The sequence below is a fragment of the Delphinapterus leucas genome, chromosome 2, assembly GCF_059928025.1.
Source record: "Delphinapterus leucas isolate spDelLeu-1000000601 "Yukka" chromosome 2, BTC_Dleu_Yukka2, whole genome shotgun sequence".
In the NCBI taxonomy this organism is placed as follows: Eukaryota; Metazoa; Chordata; class Mammalia; order Artiodactyla; family Monodontidae; genus Delphinapterus; species Delphinapterus leucas.
This window is the reverse complement of record NC_143130.1, coordinates 24,013,886-24,030,364: the sequence shown is the minus strand read 5'-3', so window position 1 is coordinate 24,030,364 and position 16,479 is coordinate 24,013,886. Positions and strand designations below refer to the sequence as shown.

Below are 16,479 nucleotides of genomic sequence, written 5' to 3'. Positions count from 1 at the left end.
TTTCTTCCCTGCAGCATAGGCTCTGAGAAACAAGGTCTCCCTCCTAAATCCACTAAAACACTAAAAAGCTGTGCAGCCCCAATTTCAGATCTCCAGACGTGTGTCAATAAATTTTCTCCTTTCCCTAAGCTAGTGCCAGTACCCCATTTTTCTCCTTGATTTCTTTATTAGACGTGATAAATGTTAAACTATCATTGTACAACTAGACTCTGAAACCAAAATTCTCAAAGTTCAGGTGAAAAAGTGAAACTTTACATTGGATTAATGAAGATACCTTAGCATTGGAAATCATTCTTCTCTCCATTCATCGGAAGGCAAGGTCCAAAGGCATACTACTCAGAAGGACTCACTCCAGTGAGCATTATTAGAATAGCAATGAAAGAAATGTCGCATTTCTTTTCAGTTACCCAATTATCCAGTCCTTTCAAAGGGACCTGCCTTAAACTAGTTCAAGGAATGGGCAATTTTCCTACCAATGAACATGCTTACAATTTCAAGCTTGCTACTCAGAAACGGGAAAAAAAGGTTTGCAGTTGTTTTGTTTTTTATGTGACTCTGAAGAGAGACTCTTCCCCAAACTGAAAATTAAAAGTGAAGGCCTAAACTAAAAGCTTATGGAATTCCAGACATACTCTAGCTGCCCTTGGAAATCTAGCATGTCTAAATCACAGAGAAAACGGCCTCATTTCACACTCCAGGAATTTCAAAACGAGCACAGGACACCTAATCTGAGCTAAGACCTTTCCAAACATTTCCATCAAAATGGAAAATCTCAGAGGATTCGGAAGGATGCACAACCCACGTTGTGACCAAAACCTGATCTCTGAAAATCACTGCTTCCATTTCCCTAAGAAGCAACATGCAAATAACAGCCTGGAATCACAAGAGTATCTGCAAGTCCCATATTTGTAAATGGCTTTGAAGATGCAAAGAGGGGTTAAGCGCCCAGGCACTTATCAAGGAAGGCTTCCTTCTATTTACACGCACCCTGTCACGCAGATCACTCTGTTAACAATGCAGGATGAAGCCCAGCTCTCCCCACTCTCACCAGCCAACACAGCCTCTCTCAGAAGAGACAGGCCTTCCCGATTCCATCATCAAGGGAGACGAACTGATTCTCTGGGGCACAAGGTTCATGGAATTTTGCCATCTACCATATGCTCAGAGCTTGATTTACCTTGATTAGGACCACAATCTCCTGGCCATTTTGCAATTGGTTTTCATCGGGTTTTCACTCTAAATAGATTGAAATCTGACACATACTGCTGCCCCAGCATAAGAAATGCTAATTTTTCACATCCCGATTCATACCTCCGTCCTAGGAAATAAGAGATGTAGGGGATACGAGGAGGCTGAGGAAGGAATACCAGGGCTGGCGGTGGCCTACGATTCCCACAATAGCAAATTGTGTCTTCTGATTCATGATTTTAACTGTCACCTCTTAACCTCCCAACCAAACGGCAAGTGTATCACTCCAGACGGAGCAAAATCGGTCGTTCAGAAGCGGGCATGAGAAAATGAGCCTTCCAAGTTACTCGCTCGAGAGAAGAGAACACCTAACCCAACTGCAGACGAGCTGTGCCCCATCCTGGAAGTTCATTTACTTATTTATTAACTATTTACCTATCAATTATTTATGTATGATTCACTACTTATTTACTGTCAAGACGGCGGAGGCCTTGAAAGACCCAGTTAAATCTACTATACGCGGAGGCCTTGAAAGACCCAATTAAATCTACTATACAATCAGTCTTTGCATCAAGGTAGCGATACAGGGTTTCTTACACCAGAAATGTACTTCCAAGCCACAAAGGTAAACACCAACCTTAGGTTAGCTTATGACTGACATGAAGTACTTGACACAGAAGAGCCTGGTTGTGGGACCTTATCAAAGAAGCATGATGTTTCAGAATTAACGCAGACATTTAGTGCTAACATCTTGGACAAACTCCAAACATAGGATTTCCCCGTCACCTACAAATATGAAGAGGAATGAATTCGAGCATCGATTCAAGGCTGTAACAAAGCTAAGTAACCTCATATTCTACAGGAGAATTGCATCTCACATCACACACGTGTGCATATGAGTCATTTTAGGGAAGCTAGCCCATGTGTTGTATGTACAGTCATGAGAACTCAAGAAGTAAAGAAATCTTACAAAGGACCCTTCTGTAAGCTAGACATGCATAGATAACATCTAATCATCAGTATCTAATTTTCTGAGGGGATTTTTAAGAATCAGATGACTACGAGCAAGACAGATGCAGAGCAGTGATGCTTTGGGGATACCACGCGGTCATCCTGCCATCAACTAAGACACCGACGATGAAAAGTACCAATCAGGACTCTGCAAGCCCACCTCTGAAGGATGCAGCCAGAGAGTCACCGCGGCCTGCAGGGTTCTGCAACGGAGCTGAGGATTCCAAAAAGAACTGAAGAGCATTTCAGGTGCTGACTTTAAGCCATAGATACGTATGCATAAAACTGGGCACCAATCACATGGTATCAGTGATATCATTTAAATGCAGAAAGGAAATGTACTAGAGTAATAAGATAGTAAATAATAAGACAGTAATAAGTGCAGCCCATCCAACTGCAAATCATTATGCAAAGTCAAGAAAAACACCCTCATTTACTTTGGTTATAAAGAACTTGGGAAAGGTAACAAACCCTACCGAAGACTGCGGAAGATCCGGTTTTACCCCATAATGTAACCATCACTTAGCAGAATGTACTCTTGGCCTTTTTAACTGCAACAACAAGCAACACTGTTCTCATCTGTGAAACACAGGGACTGTTCTAGAAGCCTCCTAAAGTCTCCCCTCCCCCTCAAACATTTCAGGAAATCTGGGTTTTCCCAGACCTTCCTGGTTAAAAGTGTGTGTAGTAGGAGAGAACAATATAGCATCCGCTCCGACGGAATAAAGGCTCAAAAAAGGAAACAGTCACCACGGTCTAAACTGGATCCCAAAAGCTTTCGTAAAAGAGCGGGGGTCGGGTCCCCAATGCCCAGCTGGCTACTCAAAGTGTACAATCTGCTACGCTGCCCAAAGCCGCTCTAGTTCACAGTGCAGGGACGAAAAGGGGAAGAGGGCAGTCTGCATTTTGCAGCTGGCTGGGAAGAATAAAGCATATTTAAGTTAAAGTTTTAAAGACAATAAATGACAAGAACCAAAACTCAAGGCTCCAAACATTCTGTTACCACTGAGCCACTCTCTGGTCTCCAAGCAGAACATCAAAAAACACAGAAAACCAGGGCTGGTAGGTTTGATTCCAGAGTTGGCTGTTTTTAGTAACAGTGCTGTGGACTGCTGGAGACCAAGGTAGAGGGGAGCAGAGAAAAACGAGTTGCTCCATAACCATCAGCCTTCACTAAAATGACGGCATCTGGGGGGTGGGATGAACTGGGAGACTGGGATTGACATATATACCCGAATATGTATAAAATAGGTAACTAATAAGAACCTGCTATATAGCACAGGGAACTCCACTTTGCTGTACAGTAAAAACTAACACAACATTGTAAAACAACTCTACCCCAATAAAAAGTAAATAAATAAATGATGGCATCCAGCTGTTCACATCTCCTTCCCCGAAATCAGGGGAGCACATCTGGCAGGGGTTCAATCCATTAGGCGTGTGGCCCTGAAGGATCTTGGAAATTGTCAGCTTCAGTATGAAGCATCACCAGCTATGTTCTGCATAACTTTCTTTTCTGTTTCGTTAGCACACTGAGGTTAATGCTTCTTGGAAGACTCTGGGCCTGGCTGACAGACCCCTCCCAGAACTCTACTCAGCTAGAAGAGCCCTCTCCCTGTCGCCTGCCACCGGATAAATATCTGACAAATCAGCCCCCCAAAACACAAAAAACAAAAATCAAAAAACCTGGGAGGTAAGTCTCTCCAACACACATCTTTTTATCTTCTGGGGCTTTAAAAAGCCTCTTCTTAATTAGGCCACGTGGAAAATTAAGGCTGAGAACTGAGAATAAGATGGACAAAGACAAAATATGCAGGATGAGGCCTGCAGCATTCAAAAAGGACCAAAATCAGGCTGACGGGTCAGTGGAAATCTTAGCAAATCGATCTGGGCAAAATGAGCAAAATAGGGTCCAACCATCAGCCTGCAACAAACAGCTAGAGGTTGGGGTAGTGATTTTACATCTGTGGTTTGTATGTTTACAAATAAAAGATGATGCATTATGAAAGAAGAACTATGGGGCTTCCCTGGTGGCGCAGTGGTTGAGAGTCCGCCTGCCGACGCAGGGGACACGCGTTCGTGCCCCGGTCCGGGAAGATCCCACATGCCGCGGAGCGGCTGGGCCCGTGAGCCATGGCCGCTGAGCCTGCGCGTCCGGAGGCTCCGCCACGGGAAAGGCCCGCGTACCGCAAAAAAAAAGAATAACTATGATTAGAAGCAGATGAACTTTAACCTAGTGAGTTAATATCAACCATGATGTTAATTAAGAAAACAAGTGGGGTGCCTGGAACAGTAAAACATCGGCACCCTGGATTTCTGAACATCATCTTCCAGACCTCTGTCCTCCGGTTCACAAAGACACAGGTTAGCTCTCTTCCAGATAAACCCTCACCTCCCCCCCCACCCCCCCACGTACCTTCATTCTAAAGCTGCCCTTGTCCACTTCTCTGCCCTTAGAAAGGCAGTGTCTTCCCTACAGAAATGTATGTAAACACCAGAGGAATCCAACCGAAATTGTGGCACTGTGCTTTTCCCTCCATCCCCCTAGATGTTTCTACCACTCCACTCTTTTTTGTTGTTGTTATTGGCTGAGAGACATGCAGGAGGATCTTATAGTTCCCAGACCGGGGATCAAACCCGCGGCCCCTGCAGTGGAAGCACAGAGTCTTACCCACTGGACCAAGATCACATGAAAAGCTCTGAACCAGAACTGGGGTTTCTAAATTCCCAAGACTGGTTCACTCTGACTATCCGGCCATAGTGTATTCACACCATCTTTAGTGCACTTTCTAAAATGATGCCAAAGCCACTTTCTATGAAAATCCAGCTACTTTGAGTTGGCAGAACTTGACTTTTAAGGAAGTGAAATCAACTTCCACTCACATAGGGTAAGTGGAGCTGGCTTTGAGCTGTCAGCTTCAAGCGTGACGTCAACTCACCCCTGGAGGAGCCTGCAAGGAGCTGATGACCCAGGAGCAAAGAGAAGCAGAGTTGACCTAGACGTCCCAGGGAGAACAGCTTTGGGGTTTTATCTTCAGTTTCATACCACAGAAGAAAATAATCCAATAAAACATCAAGAACTTCAGTAGAATCTAGGAGACTGTGCTCACGAGTGGCCAATGCTACTTAGAAGGGAAAATTCATACTTCCTTCCCCAGCTTTCCATGCTGTCTGTTTGATTTCCATTCTCCACTACTTCTACATTTTTAAACTTATTCTCACCCTCATTGGTGGGTAATGTCTTTCAGAGAGGAGGGGGGAAGAAAACAGACTTATATTAAAGCCAATTTTTTTTTTTGGCCGCGCCACGTGGCTTGTGGGATCTTAGTTCCCTGACCAGAAATTGAACCCAGGCCACAGCAGGGAAAGCACCGAGTCCTAACCACTGGACCACCAGGGAATTCCCAATTATTTTTTAAATCAAGATGAAATTTCAGAAATTCAACACTTTCCAAAGCTTTAATGGTCAAATCACGTGACTATGAACAACATTCTTTCCCAACCCAGGAACACCGCGTAATTTCACTTCAAAATTTAAAAACAGTGACTTAAGCTCTGTTCTCCCATGACTGTCTGAACTGAATGCAAAAGGAAAATGCTCTAGTCTTACTGTTTCAATAAAATATTTTAAAAAAACAAATCTATTTGTGTGGCCCTGTATAACCTCCCCAAAGCCTCAATAAATTACCGATAAAGATACCAGCACTCACCTATAATGATTAAATAAGCTATTGTACTTAAATTGCCAGGCTGTGTCTCACACATAGCAGATAATCAATATACACAGTTTCAAGACAGTTTAAGACTAGGATTCAAATCCTCACTCTCTCTCTTGCTCAAACTTGCTAGCAAGTGACTCAGGCTCCCTTTCCATCTCCCCATGTGCAAAATGGAGGTGACAACACTCATAAAATCGAGGATATACAAATACAAACAATTCGAAGAGTGGCTGGCAAATAGTAGATGCTTAAATAAGTATTACTATTTTTTTTAATATTAGTCTGAGTAAACAGATAATTCCAAATCAGAGTAATCCCACAACCCTTTCAAATCCAAATGTGTGTTTTTTCAGCGAGCATCTGTTTGAATTATCTTTTGCAGGAGACTTTGTAGGAACTTGCGCTTGGAATTTCAGATGCTCGTATTGTAGCTGAAAGTGATTGAGTTCATAATTCAGTTTTAAATGAAACAAAAAAAAAACAACAACTTGCCAAATTTAGGAGAAAGGATGCTTAAATAACCTTATAAGGTATCTTTTCTCAGCCAATACAACTGAAGGGGGAAAAATAGCACAGGATACAAATCTGTCCCACCTTCCCGCGTCCCACCAGCTCCAAACCCCTCCTTTGTAGTCACAACTGCTGATGCTCTTTGCCACTCGCTGACACTTCAGAATTCACCAAATGCAAGGCATCTACCAAAATGTGTCACTTTTGTTTTTAAGAAAATCAAAAAGAATGAAACCAAAAGCACAATGGATTCTTTCTTTAAATCAGTGTCAAAGACATCTATCTTATCACAAGAATAGAAACCTACCTGACAAGAGAGCAAAACCTTTAGAGTCGTGAGTATCATCTTACCGGTAACATGAAGGACCCTAACTATCAATGTATAGCGAAGAATTAGCACGTTTTAAAATTCTCTACGGGCTAACCAGATGGGGAGTAGGATGGTGGCAACTTTTAATCAGAACACTGCTGTACTGATCATGCAAAACCAATCCTTTAAGAATTTTATTTGATAACTTTATATAAATCATATAACATTCCCTCTTAGACCGCAAGCTCTATATTGGGTATCTTCCCTTATTTATGATACACTGTCCTGTCTATAAACATCTTGTTTATTTATACGGACCTCCAAACAGCCAACACTTGGTTTAGCCAACAAGACCAAGTTTTCTAAGAATGTCCCAGGACATTATCAGTCTTACAAAGAGAGGAAGTACTTGCCCAGTGGCCCAGACTGAAGGGCAGGAATGGAAAATGGAGGGTCAGATCTGATTCTTTCACTGGCTGGGTTACCTGGAGGCTGCAGCCATCCACCCGCACTATGAATATAATTGAATAAGGTCCAAGCACACACCCTGTCTGGGCAGGCGGGGTAGAGAGGGCTATTTGGAATGGCCCCTTCTAGTCCTAGGAATTATTAGAGCAAACTCAAATCAGGTTTTTCTTTATGGCCTGTATTCTTTATGACCTGGCCCAGGCCCTGCCATTATTGGGATTATATGTGAAGGCTAGAGTGGTGTGCCTCAATTTTCTCTACACCTCTCCTTTTCCAGAGCACAAGTGAAATCATGACCCCGTGTGGAACTTGCATCCCTTAACAATAACCACGTTACTTCTGCACAGTGACCTACGTTCAAAGACATCCTCTGTATTGATGGCCAGTAATGTTTCCACCCTATCTTCCGGACAAGAGTCTGAAAGATGAATCACTTGAGCAGGTCTGCATAGATGTGTTGAACCACAGATCTTTCTTTTTTTTCCCCAAATAGAACCATGGGGATCTCTGAGTGAGATTCCAGTCCAAAGCACCTATTATGTAGATATGGAAGTTGAGGCTCAGAAAGATGACATCCAGTAACTCGTCCAAGGTCATACAGCCAGATGGAAGCATCGCTGAAACTAGAAGCCAGGCTTCTTCCTGATTCTGTCATCTCCTCCTCTGTCAGGAATCTTCCTTACAAAACAGAGCTGTCAGATCACGGGTCACCACTACAAATGCACAGATGGTTTGTCATGACAAGTATCATTTCCCTAACCAGTTTTTCTTACTTGTAGAATGGGAACAGTAAGTTACTACTAGGGCAATGTCGATGTAAGAACAGTCAGAAAAAAAAAAAACACTGACTGTGTCTTGAACTATGGATCGTAGTTTCTTTGGGGGACAAGAACCTTTTACAAGTTCTCCTTTATGGCCTCTACACTCTTACGGGAACTCCAAAAGTTCCAAAAATAGTGAAATACTAAGAAAGAAATGGTATCTAATACTAGAACTGGAGGTAATTCAAATTCCACAGTAGACTATTTTTGTTCAAATTACTTAAAAAAAAGAACTCTTTTACTTTGAAATCTTCTGCATTTTCACTACATGTGCTTCTCTGATCCCAAAAGCACCCTCTATCAATTCAAGGGAAGTCTCATTCACTTACTGCTCAGAGCAATGTTTCCATCACCCAGCATTTTTGCTCAGATTTCGCAAGTCCTTTGGGGACAATGGCACAGAGAGAAAGGTGGAAAATGCCTCCTCAACTAGAGTGGGCAAAATGGGATCTGATGACCCAACAGCACTCCCAGGACAGCAAAGGAAAGTCTTAAGAGAAAAGGGAAAAAATCACCATGGTTTTCCCCTTTCTTCAGGTCCCTCTTCTGCTTCCAGCTTCTTTTTTTTAAGTCAAGAATCATAAAGCTAGTTATCATAAAGCTGGTTTGGGGAAACCAGCAAGGTTTCCCAAAAACTTAGTCCACAATTTCTGCAAGAAAACATGAAGAGGAAAAGCCCTCTCTGATCAATTACTCCCATCATTAGTGAAATTCATGTCCCAGCAGATGGCTTGTTTGAGGTTCAAGATGTGGGTAACCTAATGGGAAATGGGAAATACTCCTTTGTCACCCCTGCAGGCCTCAGCTGGCACTTCTAGAACCACACACATCAAGACAGATTGGCTGATGGAACTCTTCTCTGGGGTAAGGGCTGCTGAATCGCCCTGCCACTGGGCAGTGGTTTCCACTGGCCCTGGAATGGGTTCTGCGCACAGCTTGGGTAGGGGACTGGAGGGTTTCTGGTGCGCATGGGTGTATGGTCCCCCGCCCACCCCCGCCACCTTCCAGGCAGCGGCAGGGTCCCAGCAATGAACTAAGATAAAAATCTGAGACTACTTATTTATGGAAAGGAGGAAGCAGAGTGTGTGCAAATTTAATGCTTCGAACGGAGAAAGTAGCAGATCTCCTCTCTCAAAGGACAGCCTAGCCAGCAATTCTATCTGACCACCAAGGCCTCTCCCCTCCCCCCCACCTACTCGTTCCACCTCGCTCCCCACCCCCAAAGACTTCCCAGGAAACGGGGCCGAATTTGAGCCTGTTTTCGCTTTTTCTCCGACCTGGTGAAACCTGGGTCCATTTGCTTGGTACAGACACGCCAATCGGTCCCCCGGGTCCCTCCGCTACGGTGCAAGGGTGGAAGGGTGAGGGAAGGTAGAGAGCGGCGGCGATGGATCTGGATTCAGGCAGGGTCTGCCCGCGTCGGAGGCAGTTTCCCACCAGTGGGCTCGGATCCGCCGCGGCTGCGCCGCTGGAACCGACAAAACGCGGCGCGGGGAACAAACTCTCCGGAGTCGGGGCGGAGCGCGGGGCCTGGAGCCCCAGACCCTCAAAGGCGCCGGCGCTCGGGGTCCAGGGAGGCACCGCGGGGGACGCCCGGGTGGGTGAGCAGTCTCACTTCTGCACTGAAAGGAACGAGTAGCCCTGAGGCCAGCCCCTGGCGCCCTGCCCTTCCTGGAATCCCACCCAACTCTATAAACCCAAAGATCCCGAAAATTTCGAAAGCGAAACTGCAAGCAGGTCTACAGAAGTTTGGAAACGGCCGCCCAGGCTTCCCGGCGTCGTGTCCGGACTCCCGACACCACCAATGTGGTCAAGGACGAGCGGCCCTGAGAGTGGCCATCGCTCCGCAAGGCCACCCTCCGCGTCCCCGGGGCACCTCCCTGCGTTTTATACGCGTGAAAGTCCCCAGCCCCGGTTTCGGGGCGGGGGTCGGCCGTGCTCCTGCCTCGTCTCGGTTCCTCCCTCCTCCCGCTCCTACCCAAGAGAAGGAAAACTTGGGCCCTGCGAGAATCCTGTGGAATGTTCTTCGCAGTCGGTTGTATGTTCGCTTCCACCGCACAGCTCGGTGCAAAATCGCAGGTTTCGGGGCGTTGGAGTGAATTGTGCGCTTGTCAGCCGCGACGTCAGGAGGACGAGGGGAGGGGTTCCCAGCTGAAACTGCAGTTTACAAGCACAGAGCCATCTTAGGCTGGTTTCCACTTGGGCGAAGCCCACGGGAGAGCTGTCCCCGGGGGGGCTCCGGGGACGCGCCGCGCGCTCGGCCCGGGGACTGGGGGTGCGAAGAGCGTCTGGGCCTGAGGGTCGCGGATCGCTCAGCCCCGCCGCCCAGGTCGGAGGGAAAATCTGCCGCCGGGTCTCGCATCTTGGTGATGCTTCCCCCCAGGCTCCACCCACGGGCCGCCGCGAGGGACTGGCCTATCCGACAGCGCGGCGTCCGTCTAAGTGGGAAGACAAGCTGACCCCATCGGTCCTCCCTCCAGGCCTCTGAAAATGCCCAGAGACCACGTTTCTGCGGTAACTGCAGACCTGGCCAGCGCTATCTTTTTAACCCTATGATTTAAAATCATCTTGGCGCACTAGGAAGACGCGCCATCAGGCCACGGGCACAGAGAAGGTCCCCCGGACCGGCCCTCGCCTGGCCCTGGGGACGGCGCGCGGCCGCCGTGGGGCCCCAGTCCCCCAGGTCCACCCCGCTGGCACAGCTGCGCGACCTCCGCTCCGCGGCTGCATCCTGGCCACTAGCGACCCCTGTCGGGGACCCCAGTTCCCAACTAAGGGCGCTCTGTTTGCTTGCTTTCCCTTGGGCTCCACTCACAAGCTCCGACTTTGCCCTCAAACTCCGCTCCCTGACCTTCTCCCGGGCCGGAGGCCGGCCTTTCCCCGGCACCTCGCCGCCCTCTCAAAGCCCAAGGCGACACCCCCGCTCGCTCGCCTAGAAAGCCCCTAGCGGATCCAGCCCTCTCGGAGCCCGATCAGAGCAAGGGACACTTTCTTCCGCTAACGCTCTCCCCATCCCCCACCGCCTCTAGAGCGCAACTCCAAAAGCAACTCCTCCCCTCCCCCATGCACGCTCTGCAGCGGAGGTCCGCGCGCCCCCGCCCTTCCGCCGCTGCACTTTCACTCCCCCACCCCACCCACCATGCCCCGGACGCCGGCTCCCCCACCTCCCACCCCACCGCGGCGCGGCAAGAACTGCACCGGGTGCCCACCGCTAACTGCAGCGCGCCCCCTGCACACAGAACCCCACGGGCGTCTGCAGTCCGACTTCACCCGAAACCCTGGACAGTGAGTCCTTTCAATAAGCACCTCCCCGCTCCACCTACCGGGCTTTACGCACACAGGATCCAGCATACAGAGAAAGAGAACTAGTCTCCTAGAAAGCCGAAATAAATCATTCCCTCTGCCCTCATGTATTTTGCACCACGTGTCAGCAGTTTGTCATGTCAAATCATGGTAGGGTCTGGTTCCAAGACGCACACACGAATTCAGGGTGGATCTCTTTGGCACCCTCCCCGCCAACTGCACACACAGGTATGCACACTGATCCAAAGGCACACAGAGCAGTTGTGCTCGGATGCCCCGGTCCGGGCCAGCGGTATCCCTCTGCCCTTTAGCAATGGACTGGACACACGCAGACTCTAACCACGGAAAAAACTAGGGCAGCTCATTCCCTCTCTTTTTTCCCATTTAATTCGCTAAAGCAGCTACTGGAGTAGTCAAAGAGAGTTGAAACTGAGAGATGGCACCTCCGGTTGGGTTTTTTCCCACCTCAAAACCTTTATTTTCAGTTTTTAAAAGCCACCTTAGCCCGCCATATTGAAACTGGCACAGCTTCTAAATACTCCTTCCCCGCCGTTGCTTCCAAGAAAACACGAGTACGGATCGGGCTCTGGACTTGCCTCTGGCCACCGCAAATCAACCACTTCCCTCACCTAAGGCTCCCCCTTTCTCCGGTTAATCCCCTCTCGCCGCCTCGGGTCAAAAATCAGTAAATATATCTAGCAGTTCCTACAGTTGTTTTTTTGGCGGATTTTACCAACACACACACACACACATACACACACACACACACACAGTAAAAAAATAAACTCCCAAGCCAGATCAGATTAGTAATTGAAAGGTCATATGAGAGTAGACAACAGGAAAGCCCCAAGTGACAGGATATTACTTTAACGTAAAAGAAAAAAAATAATAATAATAAAGAAAAGAAAAAAAAGAACAAAAAGATCATCCATGCGGGAGCACGCTCCGAAACTACTACTGACAATTCCATTTCAGCTGCACAGGCAAATGTTACCAAAGGGGGGATTCCGAATGTGCCCACGATTTTTAACCCCCTTGATGGTTGGTCTCCAGTCCTCACTCCATATCTTCTCCCCCCACTGCCCCCCCCGCCACCCCAAACACACACACCAAAAAAAAAAAAAAAAGGAAGAAGAAGAAAGAGACCCCAACGAGAGAGCGCGGGGTAGCAAGGGCGGCTGCGTCGCTAAAATGAGCGCACAAATGAGGAAGGTGGGCGGCGGGAGGGGACAGCTTGCACCCTGGTAGGAGGACACTTTGCAACTACGGACGGACCCCCGCAAGGCCGGGCTTTGCAAAGCCGAGGGACCGGGGGAAGGGGACAGGGGGAGTAAAAATGACAACCCGGAGCGCAGAGCGGACTTTGGGGCTCTGCTCCAGTAATGTCGCTTTCTCCTCCTGTCCTTCCCTTTCGCTCCTCTCCCTCAGCACCCCCTCCTCCAGCCCCCCACCCCCGGGCTGGCTCCAGCTTCCCTTTTTTTCGGAGCTGGAAAAAAGAAGCTGACCGGCGCGCTCAACCTGCGGGCCGGAGGTCTGCTCGCTGCGCTGGCTGGGCGCGGGGACAGCGACCGCGCGGCGTCCTACCTGATGAAGTTCGTCCTCCCCGCGGCGTGGACCAAGACCCCGGGCGCCGCCGTGGGCGGGGTGGGGGGACACCGGCCTCACCCGCTAGCTCTGCTTTGCTCGCTCCCTGCCCGCCGCCTCCCTAGCGCGCCCGCTCCACTCCGCCGACTCCCACTACAGCCTCATTCCAATATGGCATCCTCTCTGTGCGCATGCCCGGCACTCTTTTTTAAGATTATTATTTTGTGTGTGTGCAGCGAACTCCTTCAACGACCTTTTCCAAGCGCTTGCAGAACGTCTTAAGCCAATTAGCCTGCGGGACGTTCCGCACTCCTTCCATTGCCCCCGCTGTGACGCCCCCCCGTGACGCCTCCGCGTCTGGGCACATTCCCCCCCACACACATACACAGAGGCACATTTCACGCTCCCACTGCCCCCTCCCCGCCCCGCTCCCCTCCCTTTTTTTCTTTAGCTCCCATCCATACACGATCTGCAGAAAGTTCCCATCACAGGCGTTTCCGCACACCCATCTGCAGGGAAATCTGGGCAAACTCCGCATCTCACCGGAACACTTTCTGTTTCGTCGGTTTGCAATCCCTCCGTGGACCAAATGCACAAACTTGCGCTTTATCCGCCGAAGGCTGGTTCCGAGCGGAGAGAAATTCAATTCTCTCCGCGACCCGCGTCCCACCCACTGCGCCCCACCCGGCACTTAAATTGCGCTTTTTCTATGGAGATTGAAACATTTCCTGGCCCCTTAGGGATGGCGGGAGGGGGTCGGGGAAAGGTTTTCCAGGGAAACGAGCCCAGAGGGGTCGGAAAATTCAGTTGGCCGCTGAGATCGGCAGGACACAGGTAACGAGGGTCGCCACGGCGTGTCCTGGGGAAATGTCCGGGCCGGGGCGACCGCAGAGGGCACCTGGCCTGGGCTGGCTCTTGTAGGGCGGGAAAGGAATCTTGCCCGAGAAAAACGTGGCCCTCTGCGATGGTGGGAGTGAAACAGGGTCAGCGCAGACGGGCGCAGGGCAGGGTTTCCCGGCGGCGTGTGCGGGTCCGCGGGCACTTTGCCCGGGGCGTGGGGGGAAGACAAAGTGGAGCTCCCCGGCCCGAGCAACGGCTGGGCAGACACTGAACGTAATGTCCCCAATGCGGAAATGCTGGCGACGCCCGAGTGGGCAAGACGGAGAACTTCCGAAGGTGGGCTTTGCTGTACTAAGGAGCGAGGAGATGCTGCTGGGGGCTAGAATTTATTTCTGTGGGAAACGGAGAACTGACACGTTTTGTCAGGGTTTTTGCTCTATTGCCACAAGGGGTAAAATCCCCCAGAGTCTCCCAATTGTATCCATCTCCTTCTTAAGAACGTCTCTCGCCGCGCCCTCCCCTGGCCCGGGCCGGGGGGCCAGAGGACCCTGCGCTCCCAGGCTGCTTCGAGTTCGCAGCTCCGCCCTTCCTCCCCCGTCCTTCCACGTCCTTCCACCCCCGCGAGTCCTCGCGGACCGGAGACCTCAGGCACTAGAGGTCCTCGGAGGATAGGTGGACGCTCTGCAGGGCGGGGGACAGGGCGCGGGGAGGACCGAGAGAGAGGAGGTCAGAGTCTGAGCGCACGCGGGACGGGCGGGGTCCTGCCCTGGCGAGTCCTCTCCCCGACAGCGGGGCCCGGCTGGTCTAGAAGAACCGCGCGAGAGACGTGCCGGGAAACTGCTCCAGCCAAGCCACACGGTCGCGAGGGCCCCTCCACTGAAACGTTGGGCGGAGCTCGGAGATCCTCGGGGGCTTCAGCGGCAGTGAGACGCAGTGCACTTGCAGTCTGGGCAAATTGTATTTCCCTACATGTTGGAGGGCGCTCTGCGAGGTATAAAACGCCTTCGTCCTGTCACACGTTCATTCGGGGTACCACCTGAGACTCAGGAAGGACAAGCGACTCATAGTTCAAACTCCAGCCGGAGTCTGCATCCCCTCCAGCTTCCTGGTCCCCTCCTCTTGGGGACATCCGACCTCTTTCACCTGAAGGTCACTGAAGGCGAAGAATCCTCAAACCGACCGCACCCCGCTCCTGCACATTAACCCTGTTGCCTGCACCTCCAAACTGCCTCCCTCTTGTACTCTGAGACGGCTCCCAAATGAGTCCATGTGTGCACCGCGGCTACTAGGGATCCAGAATGGGGACTCCAGGCAGGCTTCTGGACTCTACCCCCGGGTCTCGTCTTCTCGATCCTTCAACACACAGTCTGGCCCGTGGGCAGGAGGGGGGCGGTGGACGGTGCCATCCCAAGGGGACTTACAGCGCGGGAGACCCACCCCGCGCGCGCTTCCCTTCGACAGGGTCACCAGCTCCGGCACCGCTGAAGCGCAGCCGCAGCAGAGGGGCCTGAGAGCGGATCCCCTCCTCCAGCCAACCCGGCTCCCCGCCGCGCTGCGTCCACCGCGGTGGCCGTGGCTCTCCCTCGTGTGCCCCAAACCTCGCCGCGGGGCTCGGGCCCGGGAGGGGGCAGAGGATCTCTCCTCTCCCACCCCCCGCCAGGACTTCCGGGCGGCTCCAGTTTACAGAGAGGATGCACTTTCCCTCTCCAAGAGCTGCGGCGACGTGAGCTGCAGCAGCCATTGCGCTGGCTCTAGGTTTGTTTACCCGTTTTGAGTCATTATTATAAACGGAACGTTATTTCATCAAAATAAGAAACAATTGCAAAAGGACACCGAATCCCTAACTCGATGGCCTGTGTATACATTATCTTACGATTCCTCCAAAGTACTGGGGTCTCTTTATGTTTTTGGTACTCAGACCCCTGTATAACTTTGCCCGTGAGTCTGGAGAACAGTGTGGAGGACTTAGATTTTTTATAGTTATCGCGATTAAGAAATAAAATCATGAAGCCACAATACACGATGGTCATCACATTGTTACCTCCAAGAATCTCAACGTTGTCTAGGGTGAAATTTCTCAAAGTTCAGCAACCTTCTACTTTCATATTGCTTTTCCCACGTGACTTCTTGAACGTTCCTTGGCTCGTTATTTTGCATCCTGCCTCCATTCTCCTCTATCCAAGGACATCAATGAGGCAGAAGAAATTGGTTCGAAGACTCCCCGAGGTAATTAACGCGGCCCTTCATCCCATTCCAATACCTTCCCACTTTCATTTTTATTTCAGAAGCAGATACTTTAGGGATGTGAGTCTCCAGATGTAGAATCCACCCTAAATCAATTAAAGAATGGCGTGGGGTGGGGGGGAGAGAAAACAGCAGAGTTAGCCAAAGATAAAGCCTCGGTTAAAAACTGGGACTCTTTCAAAGTAAAGAAGGTCTAATACATTCCAAATCAGAGAAGTTCAACCACGTAAATCTCATGATAAACGCCACGAGATTTCTCTATAAATTGTTAACATTTTCTAAAAATCTTGGCAAAAATAAGGCTTTGATCACACTAACTGAGTGTAACTTACTTCATGCCTAAACAATGGTTACGCCATGAATTATATCACTTTTAAAATACACCTACACATCTAATTTATGCCTTCCAAGGGACTTTGGAATTCTTTCCTACGAATGAGGCTAAATATATAAAATATTAAAATTATATTTGCTAACTGGA

At 49.7% G+C, this 16,479-nt stretch overlaps 1 protein-coding gene across 1 annotated transcript in view; it reads right to left on the bottom strand.

Annotated features, from left to right (window-relative positions):
- The window catches only part of SFMBT2 (Scm like with four mbt domains 2), a 209,663-nt gene extending 196,057 nt beyond the window's left edge, over positions 1-13,606 (bottom strand). Inside the window, exon 1 of the mRNA XM_022580255.3 lies at positions 12,915-13,606. The gene's annotated coding sequence lies outside the window, so the exon portion shown is untranslated. The remainder of the gene's footprint in view (positions 1-12,914) is intronic.
- Between the last annotated feature and the right edge of the window lie 2,873 nt (positions 13,607-16,479).